Here is a 16068-nt window from a genome sequence, read left to right as displayed (position 1 = left end):
TCGTCCAGAGTCACCATGGACCTCTTGACTGCATTTCTGATCATCGCTTTCCTTGTTCGGCCTGTGAGTTTAGGTGGACGGCCTTGTCTTGGTAGGTTTACTCCTTCCATTTCTGAATGATCGTATGAACAGTGCTTTGTGGGATGATCAAGGCTTTGGAAATCTTTTTGTAGCCTAAGCCTGCTTTAAATTTCTCAATAACTTTATCCCTGACCTGTCTGGTGTGTTCTTTGGACTTCATGGTGTTGTTGCTCGCAATATTCTCTTATACAACCTCTGAGGCTGTCACTGAGCAGCTGTATTTGTATTGACATTAGATTACACACAGGTGCACTCTATTTAGTCATTAGCACACATCATGCAATGTCTATGGGCAACTTACTGCACTCAGACCAAAGGGGGCTGAATAATTACGCATACCCTACTTTGCAGTTATTTATTTGTAAAAAATGTTTGAAATCATGTATGATTTTCGTTCCACTTCTCAAGTGTGCACCACTTTGTATCGGTCTTTCACGTGAAATTCCAATAAAATTGATTCATGTTTGTGGCAGTGATGGGAAAAATGTGGAAAACTTCAAGGGGGCCGAATACTTTTGCAAGCCACTGTATATATGTGTGTGTGTGTGTGTGTGTGTATTTATTGGGCAGCATTGTGGGCGTAATGGTTAGCGCTCTCGCCTTGCAGTGCTCGGCCCCCGATTTGAATCCCAGCCAGGGCACTATCTGCATGGAGTTTGTATGTTTTCCTCGTGTCTGCATGGGATTCCATTGGTCACTCCAGTTTCCTCCCACATCCCAAAAACATACAGATAAGTTAATTGCCGTCCCCCTAAACTTGGCCCTAGACTACGATACATACACTACACGATAAATACATACAATACATACATCTGACTATGGTAGGGATTAGACTGTGAGCTCCTCTCAGTTAAGTGACAAAACAATATACAGTGGATTGCAAAAGTATTCGGCCCCCTTGAAGTTTTCCACATTTTGTCATATTACTGCCACAAACATGAATCAATTTTATTGGAATTCCACATGAAAGACCAACACAAAGTGGTGTACACATGAGAAGTGGAACGAAAACCATACATGATTCCAAACATTTTTTACAAATAAATAACTGCAAAGTGGTGTGTGCATAATTAATCGGCCCCCTTTGATCTGAGTGCAGTCAGTTGCCTATAGACATTGCCTGATGAGTGCTAATGACTAAATAGACAAGACAAGACAAATAACATTTATATTGCGCTTTTCTCCTTGCAGACTCAAAGCGCCAGAGCAGAGCAGCAGCCACTAGGGCGCGCTCTATTGGCAGTAGCAGTGTAAGGGAGACTTGCCAAAGGTCTCCTACTGAATTAGTGCTGGCTTACTGAACAGGCAGAGCCGAGATTCGAACCCTGGTCTCCTGTGTCAGAGCCCTTAACCATTACACCATCAGCCAACTGCCAATAGAGTGCACCTGTGTGTAATCTAATGTCAGTACAAATACAGCTGCTCTGTGAGGGCCTCAGAGGTTGTCTAAGAGAATATTGGGAGCAACAACACTGTGAAGTCCAAAGAACACACAAGACAGGTCAGGGATCAAGTTATTGAGAAATTTAAAGCGGGCTTAGGCTACAGAAAGATTTCCAAAGCCTTGAACATCCCACGGAGCACTGTTCAAGCGATCATTCAGAAATGGAAGGAGTATGGCACAACTGTAAACCTACCAAGACAAGGCCATCCACCTAAACTCACAGGCCGACTATTAGTCATGCACTGTACAAGGTTGGCCTTTATGGAAGAGTGGCAAGAAGAAAGGCATTGTTAACAGAAAGCATAAGAAGTCCCGTTTGCAGTTTGCCCCAAGCCATGTGGGAGACACAGCAACCATGTGGAAGAAGGTGCTCTGGTCAGATGAGACCAAAATGGAACATTGTGGCCAAAATGCAAAACGCTATGTGTGGCGGAAAACTAACACTGCACATCACTCTGAACACACCATCCCCACTGTCAAATATGGTGGTGGCAGCATCATGCTTGGGGGTGCATATCTTCAGCAGGGACAGGGAAGCTGGTCAGAATTGATGGGAAGATGGATGGAGCCAAATACAGGGCAAACTTGGAAGAAAACCTCTTGGAGACTGCAAAAGACTTGAGACTGGGGTGGAGGTTCACCTTCCAGCAGGACAATAACCCTAAACATAAAGCCAGGGCAACAATTAAATGGTTTAAAACAAAACATATATATGTGTTAGAATGGCACAGTCAAAGTCCAGATCTAAATCCAATTGAGAATCTGTGGCAAGATTTGAAAACTGCTGTTCACAAACGCTGTCCATCTAATCTGACTAAGCTGGAGCTGTTTTGCAAAGAAGAATGGGCAAGGATTTCAGTCTCTAGATGTGCAAAGCTGGTAGAGACATACCCTAAAAGACTGGCAGCTGTAATTGCAGCAAAAGGTGGTTCTACAAAGTATTGACTCAGGGGGCTGAATAATTACGCACACCCCACTTTGCAGTTATTGAATTGTAAAAAATGTTTGGAATCATGTACGGTTTTCGTTTCACGTCTCGCGTGTACACCACTTTGTATTGGTCTTTCACGTGGAATTCCAAGAAAATTGATGTATGTTTGTGACAGTAATGTGACAAAATATGGAAAACTTCAAGGGGGCTGAATACTTTTGCAACCCACTGTACACTGTACAGCACTGCGGAAGATGTCAGCGCTATATAAATAATAATAATATACATACATACATACACAGAATTTGCTGATAGATTTATAAGTGCCAGTTTGAATAACTCAGCCTTATTTGAGAATCATGTTAACAGTATGTAATGCAGGAAAAAAAAAAAATATTTTAACATATTTCTTGTGCTACTTTTATGTGCATTTTCTTTTGAGCTATACTGGGAATACGTCTGTGCTTAGTATTCTAGACTTTTCTCACAATAGCTGTGACTCATCAGAGAGGAATCCCGAGGGGATCACAGGTTATCTACCAGTCTTTTATTGCATGTGCCACACGGGAGATCATCTTTTAATGAATTCCTGAAATACAATGTTCATTCCAAAAGAACTTCTCCAGCCAGACCAAACTTCCTAAAATGATTGTACCTCTACTATAGTATAATAATACCAATCTGCTTCATACTCTAAATGCTGGCACATTATTTTAAATGAAAATTCATTGAGCTAACCGAAGATGTTACAGACAGCTATTTTCCATGCATACATGTAAAAATGGCGCAGGGGAATTGGGACGTGGTGAAACCGAAAAACGGCTAACTCTGTTCTAGCTAATCTCCTTCCTTTTTAAAAAATCATTCTACTACTGACTAACTCTTTTGTCCCAGCATAATTCGAGCTCCAGCTATTGCTGGTGGCCAAAATTATGTTGTCTTTATTGCCATTCGGGTTACGACTTTTGCTGGTGACCAAATTACTCAGTGAGCACCACTATATCCATTATTCACATTACGGCCTATGGTGGCACCAAAGTCGTAGTCGCTCGTGGAACCCAAATTACCTGTCTCGATTCCCAACATCTATTGTGGGATGAATCCCATCACACAATGGGGCTAATTCAGTAACACAGAAAAGCTTTACAATGAACTGTCACCCTATAAAAGGGGATCCTATTTGGTGTACCAAAAATCTAAAAGTACCGTAAACCAATGCACAAAAAGTCTTCTTCACAGTTCCACTTTATTACAAAAATCTATCAAAACAGCAGCCACATATATAACCCTTATCCCCCCTAAAATAACACGGCCGTGTTATGACGTCAGCTGACTCCATTCAACCACGAAATCACACACACCCTAAGGCGCCTCACTGTATCTACTAAAACAGCCTAAGCACTGCTTGATTATAATTCTAATGCACCAGTCCCAGTTTTTTACAAAGTGAGTTGTTCCGCCATTGATAGGGATATATTGTGTCAAGTCCGCTATCCAGTACCTACTCCGTTGTGGATGAATGAACTTCCTTGGTGGGCCCTTAGTGTCCCAGTTTGACCCTGACCACACAGGTTTTTTATGTTAATGAATCTATACTCTAAAAGTGGCCATACACTTATAGATTTGCAGCAGATTCGACCATCAGATAGATTTCTGTCAGATGTCTGTCAAATGTGACAGGAATGTATCTGATGTGTGCCACATGCTAGGAACAGATTTCCAATAGATTTCAGAATGAAATGTATTGGAAATTGATCTAAATGCATTATTGGACCATTAGATCCAATGCAGCTCTATGGGCCATCGATCTGCTGCCAGCAGCAGATCGACCTAGATTTTCCATCCTGTCAGATAGATCAAATCGATCTAAATCGCCCGCAAATCAATCTATAGATTTGATAGAATTGATTTCCGATCAATCGATTCTATAGCATTGATCGATGGCTGAAATCGACCAGTGTATGGGCCCCCTAATCCTATACCATGCATAATAATAGCAAGCACAAGTCTTTTGTATTATATCTCATTGGCACCATGCATTAGGGCTCTCCTAACCTTTCATTAAAAAATGTATACATTTTATATTTTCCAAACCTTTTTTTCAGGTGAAATTGAAAAAGGTTTTTTTTCCGATGTGATATCAATATGGTCCAACATTAAAAAATAAATTTTACTAAATGTAATTTATAATCAGTCGTAATCTTAGTTGTAATATTAGAGGAATGTGGTCCACTGAGACAGCATATATTCATAAATGCAGTCCTATAGGCCAATTCAGCCTAAAAGAACATTGAGGCATAACTGGTATGTATGTGGCCAGCAATGGCTTATGATGGACACCTGATTGCAAAACTGGCCTCATAGATGCTGTGTGAGTAATAAAGGTGTGAGATATTGAATATCTCCCATCAAAGAATAAAATCTGAAGCACCTATTCTATCTAGTGGAGATATACCTTAAATTATCCAAGCTACACTTTTCTTGTGAACACTGACTAGCTATACTACTGCAGAAAAGTCCACAGGGTTAGGTCTCTCTGGATCCACATCAAATCCACAATGCTCACTGAAGCAAAACACCACAGGAAGCATTGATCTTCTTTATTTGACAAATCTGGCTTTTGTTTGTATCTCCTAAAACACAACATAAATAATAGCTTATAAGTGCAAACTCACCCCACTATCCCTCCTTCCCTTGATTCATTAGCTATAACATCTGAACAGCCAGTTGCAAATGAGGAATGCAAATATTTGTATCGCTCAGCAAAAAAGGTCCATACAGCTTTCAGTATGGACTAGTTAAAAAGTAAACAGCCTATGAACTAATGAAAAAACTTGCAGTACACAGTGTTATGGACTCTGACCCTCACTGCCACTGTTTCCAAAAAATCTGAAAGAGCAGGTCATAGGAATACATTGTGGACTTTTCTCATCTTTGTTTACATAACCCTCTTGTGAAAAGAGTTGAGCGTGTTTTAACGCCGCTGGCAACTATCACACAGGTGGAATGACACAGACTGGGAAATAATCTTATAACACTTAGAAGTGAATGGGAGAGAAGTTGCATTCAGATGTCTGCTAGGTAGTTCTAGTGTGTAACAGCTTTATACCCAGTTGTTAAAAAACCTGGCAACATGTCACATGACCAGTACAGTGCTGTTTGAAAGTTTGTGAACTTTTGAACATTTTCTATATTTTTATATGAATGTGACCTAAAACATCATCTGATTTTAAAACAAGTCCTTAAAGGGATACTGTAGGGGGTCGGGGGAAAATGAGCTGAACTTACCAGGGGCTTCTAATGGTCCCCCGCAGACATCCTGTGTTGGCGCAGCCACTCACCGATGCTCTGGTCCCGCCTCCAGTTCACTTCTGGAATTTCTGACTTTAAAGTCAGAAAACCACTGCGCCTGCACGCCCGTGTCCTCGCTCCCGCTGATGTCACCAGGAATGTACTGCGCAGACACAGACCATACTGGGCCTGCGCTGTGCGCTCTTGATGACATCAGCGGGATCGAGGACACGGCAATGCAGGCGCAGTGGTTTTCTGACTTTAAAGTCAGAAATTCCAGAAGTGAACCGGAGGCGGGGCCGGAGCATCAGTGAGTGGCTGCGCCAACACAGGATGTCTGCGGGGGACCGTTAGAAGCCCCGGGTAAGTTCAACTCATTTTCCGCGGACCCCCCTACAGTATCCCTTTAAAGAGAACCCGAGGTGATTCATGGGGGGCGGACAGGACACAGAGGCATGTTCTCTGCCTCATGACATGCTTCTGTGTTCCCCAGACTCCACTCTCTCTCCCCCCCCTCCCCGAGATTAGTGACAATAGTTGTCGCTATCTCAGAGGTAAACACAGGGGAGAGGAATTCTCTGTTCAAAACGCCTGCCTGGGGCGTTCCTACAGGGTCTCCAGAGCTGCCATTGGGCAGGTCTCTCTCTCTCTAGCCGCACCTCCTGCTGCTCCCCCGCCTCTCTCTACGCTGGATGAGAGACACACAGTCTCTCCTTGCAACGTTGTGACCCAGTGGTCATGAAAGTGAAAGTGGGCCAGTGCAGTCCACAGGAGCAGCGGGGAGCGGCGGTATTTGCTGCTACCTGATACCACCTCAGGCTCTCTTTAAAGTAGATAAAGAAAACGTAGTTAATAAATGAAACAAAAATTATTATATTTGGTGAAGTGTTAAATGAAAAAAAAAATTATTGTGTGATGGCTTGAGGCACATTTGGTGTGCAGCAGTAACTGCCGCTAAATGTTTGTGCTACAGGTACCTGCCAAGCTTATGGGGACCCAGAACCACTAGGAATGCATAAGGGGCTAAAAGAGACTGAAAAGCACTCCTACTAATAAACAACGCTGAAAATAATTTTTCCTTCACCATACAGAAAGTATATTCTATAATTCAGTTTTAAGTGAGCAACTGTGGTTTCCCATGATGCATCACTCCCAAATATGTAAATCATTGCCCTTGAAAGTTAGGCATACATTTAGAACCCATATCTTATAGAGCCATGTCAATACAAAAAATAGTGCTTTATATAAAACTCTCATCCAAGGTTTCAATCTTCATGATCATCAACGCAGCAATAGGACAAGACAACATCCTTCATGAGACTGACAAGGTATGTAATCTTGCTTGACGTAATGAGCAGTTATAATTTCAGGCAACGACACATATTCGTTTCTGTCGGAATATGCCCTTCATCAGCCCTCCGTATATATATATAAAATTCTCCAAGTTGTAGCAACTCGGAGGGAGCTGTAGTTCGGGATCTGGTGATCGCCGGATCCCCAAATTACTTTTGTGCTGGGCATATATCATAGCATTGCTGACAGCACCTGCTACGCATAACAGGCTGTATTGCAGTTGGATTGATGTGGCTCTGTAAAATATATACGGTAAGCTGTAGGCTCACTATACACCAGCGATTCAAGATCTGTGGCTGGCTTTCAAATATTTAAAGACATATTTTGCATGTTTGGAAGTGGTACAGCATGGGAAACCACAATTACTCACTTATCTCACAAATACCTTGTTTTCCTTTCCCCAGTTTCCCCAATATGCTCCCAATTCTGTTAGCAGACACACACACACACACACACACTGATCGTCTCATTTTGTGGTGGGTGCAAATATGACATACGTATCTGTGAGCAGGTATCTGCACATCAGATTCAGCTGGTGATGTGGATATAGACAGAAAGAGAGAAGACGGCAGATAAACTGTAAGTGATCAATTCAGCCATGATGTATGCATCGTGATAAAAACGAATTAGGCCACATATATGTAAATAATGCTGGTCACACAGTCATGGCTATCCACACTTGCATTACTGATCAGTGGGAAATTTGAGAACAATTTGGTATATTCATAATATAACTTTTCTTACCTTGTAAACATGTATCCAAAATACAAATAGAATGTGTGATATACACTGTTGCGTTTACATTATGGGTAGGACATTGGCCCATATGCAATTCACTTTTTCTCCTGAATTTTCTCCTAGGTGATATTTTCAAACTTGTCAATCAAATGCATTTAAACCGCCAGCAAACAAAAAAATACTCAAAATAATTTTGATAGTACTTGCAACCTACTTGGTATTTTTTCCATTGCAAAGTCCTGAAAAGTTATTCTAAATTGACGATGAAAAATGATCTCCTAGGAGAAAGCTCAGGAGAAAATGTTAATTGCATATGGGCCATTGACTGTTTGCTCACCTCTGTAATAGAATATACACATTTTAATTATTAACAGTGTTCTCATGCTTATATACTAAGATATTAGATTGTGACACATGTTTATACTTTGACATAACATATCTTGTTCTGACAAGTTTTATTGCACCTGATTGTATTCCATTTTAATAGGTGAAAACCCATAGTCTGCACTTCCTTATCAAAACTTATATATAATATCTCATGAGTGCAGTTTTCGTACAAAGATAATTTGTAGGCAGGAAACGAGGAAACTTTTGAAATGAAGTTGTAACTTAAAGTTTACCACAATGTGCTGTAACTAGGAGGTTTTGTCAGGAAAGAATCACCTTAGCTCTGATATATAATATGACTCAACACCCATAGGACAATGTTTTAGTTAATTATTCAGAAGTAAAGTAGAACACAAAGAAGAGATATAATATAAAGCTTACGTTACTGGAAACGTCAACGGATTGGTGAAAATGAGCACAGCAATGTGAAAAGGAAACATGAGAGCACTAAAAGGATATTCTGAAAAAAAAAAAAACCAAACAATGCATCTAAGAACTGTGAATTATAAAAAGATAAAGATTACATGAATAAAACAAATCCCAACATGTTCAAACATAACCTTTGAAAAAGAACAAACTGCAAACTTGTCTCCGAGGAACATATCATTTAAGTAGGGCAAAGCTTCTTGATTAATGAGAACGATTTTAATTCATACTTTATATTTTGTAGTTAAATTAAAAGCAAAGTTATATTACACTACAAACATAGCATAACTTTGCATTATTGAAGAGTTTGTTCTTGGTATTTCTGGCAACACCAAATAGCACGGTCTAGTTCTATTTACACTAAAAAAACACTGAAAGAGTAAAAAAAGGAACATTTTTCCTTATTTTTTTTTTTTAAGAGCACCACCTGTGAACTTGGCAGGTTTTATATTAAAAAACTATCTGTTGCCATGCAGTAGTAAGTAAAAATCCACATTGTGCAATGGGATTTCATTATTATTTATATGGCTACTGTAATATTAGGGCTGTTACTCATACAGAAGTAAAGTGAAGACAGAAAAAGACAGTATAATTTTACATGTTTAGGGTATGAACCGCTACCAGGTATGGCTCATAGGTGGATGGTTTTGTAAAGTAGGCTTAATTTTGCCAGTTCTAAACCCTCCTCCCCTCCAAACCAGAGTTTTTTGCAGTGGTTGCACAGGAAGCCTTAGGGCCTGTTTTCACTACACGCAGATTGGATGCAGAATAGATGCAGAAAATCTGACTCCAATGAATGTCTATAGGAAAATCTGCTTTAGAAAAATCGCGTTTAGTGGAAACAGGCCCTTAGGCATTCATTGGAGTAAGTTTTTCTGCATCCATTCTGCATCCAATCTGCGTGTAGTGGAAACAGGCCCTTATACTCAAATATTACCTACTTCATTACCTGGATCCTCTTCCCCTCAGTCAAAGATTCTGTCACTCGTGCATTGCATGCCTTCTGCTCTCTTTGTCATGTCACTTGGTCATATTCTGTGTGACAGGGTATGAAATGGACATAAATGCTAGCTAAAGAGGACAAAATCTGGTTGTTGATGAGCAGCTACCGTAACTATCCTCTAAGTAAAAAAAAAGCGGGATTGAGGAAGGAAGTTACAGAACTATAACCCCTATCCCCAAATAGGTCACAAAAAGTGTGCCCCAAGATGGACGTGACAAACGCAACAGGGCAATTGAGAAGTGGATGTTAAAGCGGTATAAAACCCTAACATAATATTCAATAAAAACATGTTTTCCTACTTTTTATATGCCATACGGTTATCATATTTGCTTTTGTGCATAAATATTATAATTCATTTAGAAATTAAAAGTCCCCAAAGTACTTTTTTTTTTTTTTGCTCTGAGAGCTGCCTTTGCATTTTATACATAACTGGTTTTATTCATCTTGTATTGAAGGCAGAAATGCTTTCTGATTGTCTGTCTGTGTTCAGGATAGCCTGCACAGTCAGATGTGTCACATTCCTCACTTGATACAATTAAGTAAACACAAGATAACATTATCTCCAGTTAGGATGCGTCCAGCCTTCTCTGCACTGAGCGTGTAACTCCTGTGTTTAACTAATTGAATGCAGTTCTAGTAAAAAAAAATGGTGGTGGTATATAATATGCTGTAAATAATCTTTTATTTCCGCTTTAATCTCTGATTTTACTAATAATATTGTATGCTGTGTATACACTGGTTCACTTAATAAAGATGATTTCCTTATGAAAGCAAACCTGAAGTGAGGTAACTCACTTCAGGTTTGATACTTACCTGAGAAGAGGGAAGGCTCTGGATGCTATAGAGCTCCCTTATTTTTCTGTGCTGTCTGTCATTTGTGTGCCATCCCCAGCTAAACTTCCTCAACTTGCTGGCACTTTTGTAGTCTTTGGAAAGCTTTTGGAAATACTCATATCCCCAAGTGCATGTGTTGTATGGATGTACTCATCTCCGGAAGTACTTGGGAACACGACTACTTTGGATGGCTTCCTAACGACTAGGTATTTTACCTAGCAGGTTGATGAAGTCTAACTCCTCTTCAGTCTTTTAGGTGCAGTCAATAACTCCTCCAGGCCCCCAAGTGCTGCAGTTATTTACTCCCCTTACTGCAGCCCAGTATTTTCCTGCCTGCCCCTTTCTTTGTTAATTGTTGTGGCTGGGACTTTCAGACCTGTGCTTTCTTGGCATTTCCTTTATCAAGAAAGTGTCACTTAGCACTGGGTAAATTGATGCAAATGGTACACACATTACTAAGTGTGCTCAGTGTTGCCCGTGACTCATGGATAAGTCAAACCCTATACTTGTATTAAGTGAGTCAGAGCTAAATTTCTATACTTATATTCAAGTATATTTTCCCTGGTTTATTTTCCCTAGTTTTTGTCTTCTAACCTTAGGTGTCTCTCATGGTCTGGTCCATCTTCTGGTCCGTAAAATGGAAAGTTTCTGCATTGTGGCCATCTCATCTGTTCTTCCATTCCTGAATATTAGGCTATGTGCTGCACACAATATATGTGTAGCTATAAATGTATCTCTAGGTGATGTACCTTGTATTATTATTACTGATTTCTAAAGCGCCAACTTATTCCATGGAGCTTTTAGTCCCATATTTAATAAAGCCAGTTGTGGAGTCAGTACTAAGGGTTGGGTCATATTAGTTTTTTTTTTACTGTGTTTAATGTTTTAGAGCAAAAATCTAATTTTGAGTTTCATCCCACTGTAAAGCAAGCTGTTTGTTGTTAAGTTGGTGTTGAGCTTCAAAAAACATTTGTCATGACACATATATTGTATATTCTTTTGCTTTTTTATTATTCATATCTGTCTATTCTGTCTATTCTGACGCTCAAAATTAGCTCATGATTATGCATTTGTAATGCACAAAAGAGAATATATTAAGTGGTCTGTGTCACTGTCAGCCTCTTTAATGCTGAAAACCAATTAATCTACTAGCCTGTTAAACAGTTCAAAATATATTATCAGTGGGTGTGTATTTTTTCTACACCAGTGTAAGCATAATGACAAAAAGAAAAAAACAGCATTTTAGACATTTTTGTAAATGTATAAAAAGATGGAAACTGAAGTATCACATTTACACCAGTATTGAGATCTTTTGTAACAACACTTGAAATTTAGCTCTGGTGCCTCCCATTTCTGTCTTGTATTTTCCAAAACCCATAGAAAATCTTACTAGAATTATGACTCCCCATTTCTTTTGACCGCTGCTGAGATGTTTCATTGAACCTTGCATGGAGACCACCTGTGGAAAATGAAATTGTTAGGGCATGATTTGAGTAGGCACCTCCTCTCTATAGAAAGCCTCATAGCTGATTTTTGCATAGCAGAGCAAAAACTAAGCTGAGCTCACAGACAAGTCTATTGCAAAGCAGAGATCTAGAGAAGACCACAGGTCTTTAGGTATGCTTTGCAAAGCCAGGATTTTCAGTTATTAAAATAGTTTGTGTCATATCCATGAAGTTTTGTTGTTGTTGTTTTTTTTACTACAAAGACTGAACAATCTCAAAGTAGTATTAGATCTAAAGTGCCATCAACAATCATGGCTGATATGTGTGTTGCAAGCAGAAAGATCCGTCCAAAGCGGGGAAATTCTTATGTCCTGTCCATGGTGACACTATGAACACAAATTTATGATCCTGTCTGAGACTATAATACAGTAAAATATAACTTTTAATTCATCTCTTATAAAACGTCAGTTTGATACTGAATTCTTTATTACATTTGTTTAATTTTATTCTTTTTCCTCTTTTAATTACTTTCTAATACTTTGCTGGGCAGTCTAACTGTATTTGCCCCTCAAACTGGGCCAATATACTATAATTGGTCAGCTGAGGTTTCTGCCCACCGCAAGGCAAAAATATATACAAATGCTGATTGGATTCTACTGAGATATAAGAAAACCCTCCACCTAAACCAACATGTTTCGGCTCATAAACAATAGAGCCGTCGTCAGGGCATAAATAAATAAAGTGCTAGGGTGCAAGGTGCATTATAGAGAAACCGCACAGCTAATTACAAAGACATAGTTGAGAAAAATAACAAATGAGAGGTGTACTCTCAAGCAGAGTCAGCAATTAATTAAAAGAGGAAAAAGAATAAAATTAAACAAATGTAATAAAGAATTCAGTATCAAACTGACGTTTTATAAGAGATGAATTAAAAGTTATATTTTACTGTATTATAGTCTCAGACAGGATCATAAATTTGTGTTCATAGTAAAAATCAGATGTGTGTGTTTTGCATGGTGACACTAGCAAGGGAATATTTCTTTAAAGCGGTATTGTCACCATAAAAAAAATCAAATTTCAACAGCAACTGGTCTGAGTGTATTAAGTGATAAAGATGCTAATCCTGCATTCAAAACTTTTTCTGCTGTTATGGTTTGGAGTTATCACATGCTATAGGAGCACTGGCCCTAGTGCCAAAAAGTTGAATGCTGGGACTTCTTTTAAATGCTGGGAGTTCTTTTTATCTATAATATATTCCTCCTCTTCCATTTATTTCCCTGCCTAGCTGATCACTTGTGTTTACAAGCAAGGCTGAGGTGACTCAGTGGTTGGATGTGAAAATAAAAAAAAGACTCTGGGAGGAGGGCAGCTAATGAATACACAATGAGCAAGAGAAGGGAGGGGGGGGGGGGGGAAACAAGAGTCAGGGAGGATATGATGTCAGCATTAGCTTGGCAAGATGGACACTGCCTAGAATAGCATTTTCTGCTTTTCATTTCAAAATTCACAGGAATCATTGCGTGGATAGCACAATACATCTGTTATGTAAGTAGAAGTAGTATTTCTCTACTTATAAATGTTTTTTTATTACTAGGTTAGCATGGTTGTCGCTTGTTCTTTAATACACTAGGAACTGTGAAATACTTGACCTTACCTGCTGGTGGTGTTATTTGTCAAATTGCTGATGCTTTACTGTCCACCAGCAGGTGACTCCAGCTTGTGACTGTCCAATTCTTTGCCTCACCTACAGGGAGTGTAAACACCTGCTTTCCCTCCTATATAAGACTGAACATCTATGCAACAAGCTTACAGAACATTGTAGTCCTTCCTGAGTGCTGCTGGTTCCCCTATACCTGAACTTGCATCTTTGACTTTTGGTATTGATCTTTGGCCTGTCCCTAATTTGTTGATTATTGGCTTTGGCCTGGCATCCTTGACTTGTTTATTGCTTTCTGCTCATGTTCTGTATTACCTGGTGTATATGTTACGGCCAGAACCCGAAGTTTGGCCAGAACTAGAAGTGGCCGGCCACTTCGGGTTCTGGCCGGCCAATGTGCGAACTGGCCGCTGCGCTGCGGCCAATGTGAGAAATGCAACAATTCCTGTAAGGTTAATGTTATGTTGTGGCCGCAGCGCAGCGGGCAAATGTATCACATCTTAGTTTATTCAATGAAATTAAGCCGGCGACAATGTGCGAACTGCCTTTTTTATCTGCCTCTCTCTCCTCCTCTGCCTCTCTCTCCTCCTCCCCCCCGCCTCTCTCGCTCTCCTATGGGCAGCCGGGCGGGGACACGCGTGTCCCTCCGGGGTCGTTCGTCACGGCAGGGAATCCTGCCGTTCTTGCAGAGCGGGTGCTGGCAGAAGCAATGTCTGCAGCCTCCCCGCTCTGCTCTCCTGCCGCGACGAACGACTCTCCTGGACACGCGTGTCCCCGCCGGCTGCCCATTAAGAGAAGGAGAGAGAGGCGGGGGGAGGAGAGAGAGGCGGGGGGAGGAGAGAGGCAGAGAAAAAGCCGGCGGCTTAATTTCATTGAATAAACTAAGATGTGATACATTTGCCCGCTGCGCTGCGGCCACAACATAACATTAACCTTACAGGAATTGTTGCATTTCTCACATTGGCCGCAGCGCAGCGGCCAGTTCGCACATTGGCCGGCCAGAACCCGAAGTGGCCGGTCACTTCTAGTTCTGGCCAAACTTCGGGTTCTGGCCATAACATATACATGTATCTAAAGTATATCTGTATATATTGCATTGGTTATATAGCGCCTGATGCACTATGCAACAGTGAAGTTGCCATGCGCAGGTAGCGCAAGGCAACCTTACCATTACTAACTTTGAGGTCCCAGTGCCTTTTAGCCTGCTAGCACCACGCATATTGCACTAATGGGTTAATGGGCAGTGTTTCCCCAGTGTTAGTGCATCAGGCCACTAGTTAGGATTGGTAGTCTTGTGTGTGTGCTGGTCACAGGTGTCATTCGTATAGACAAGACAAATAACATTTATATTGCCCTTTTCTCCTGGTGGACTCAAAGCACTTGAGCTGCGCCACTAGGGCACGCTCAGTAGGCAGTAGCAAAGGTAAAGTTAAGTGATCTGAAAAAAAGTTTAAATTACCTGGGGCTTCTACCAGCCCCATTCAGCCGCCACTCGACGATCCTCTGGCCCCCCCACAGTGGCCAGGTTTTGTCTTCCAGCGATTGGCCAGTCGATGGCTACTGCGCCAGTGCGGCCCTGTCCGTGCGTTTCCTCGATCATGCTCCCACTGCCGAGTGTCCTGCTCATGCACAGTACGAGATTTTCTCATACTGCGCATGTGCAAGGCGGGAGAGTGATCGAGGATGCGCACGGCCAAGGCTGCGCAGGCGCAGTGGCCAGTGACTGGCTCTGATGCCAAGATCGAAACTCAGTCACTGCGGGGGGGGGGGGGGGGGGCTGCGGAGGATTATTTCAGGAAGGCACGGGCACAGGGCGGCTGCCGGCAAAAGCCCCAAGTAAATGAAACTTTTTTTCTAGTCACTTAAGTCTCCCTTTAAGATTAACTGTACAATTTTTTCATCAGATGCTATCTTTCAATGCACTTTTTACGATTGAAAGTAATCGGAAGGTAATTATTGATTGTTCACATGAACAGATCGATCAGGGCATTTCCTTTCCAGATACACATGTAAAATCCAACTTTCAGATCTTCGGAAGTTTCAGTTCCAACTGACCAAAGAATTGTTTCACATGGATTTTCACCAAACACTGTGCTGTTTTTTGTACAATCCGATCGTGAATATCACATAGAAAGATCGCATCTAATGAAAATATAGTACTGTTAATAAGGGAGTCTAGCCCAAGGACTCCTTACTGAATAGGTTCAGGTATAGCTGCACTTTATTAACAAACATTCACTTATCTATGTGTCCAGTCTTCAACTGCTGCAAACGTGGTTCCTGGTCTTTTGCCTCTGGGCATCAAAACAGCTACATACAAGTCCATTTTACAGACAATCAATTCTCCCTGACCAAAAGAAATACTTGATTTATCACATTGCAACATACAATCTCTATTACATTTCTACTGATATCTGATAAAAAGATTACTGACAGAATCGATCAAGGTGATTAAAAATGCTGGAAAAAATAGCTTGA

The sequence above is a fragment of the Hyperolius riggenbachi genome, chromosome 1 (genome assembly GCF_040937935.1).
Source record: "Hyperolius riggenbachi isolate aHypRig1 chromosome 1, aHypRig1.pri, whole genome shotgun sequence".
Taxonomy (NCBI): Eukaryota; Metazoa; Chordata; class Amphibia; order Anura; family Hyperoliidae; genus Hyperolius; species Hyperolius riggenbachi.
Note: the sequence above shows the minus strand (reverse complement) of the source record.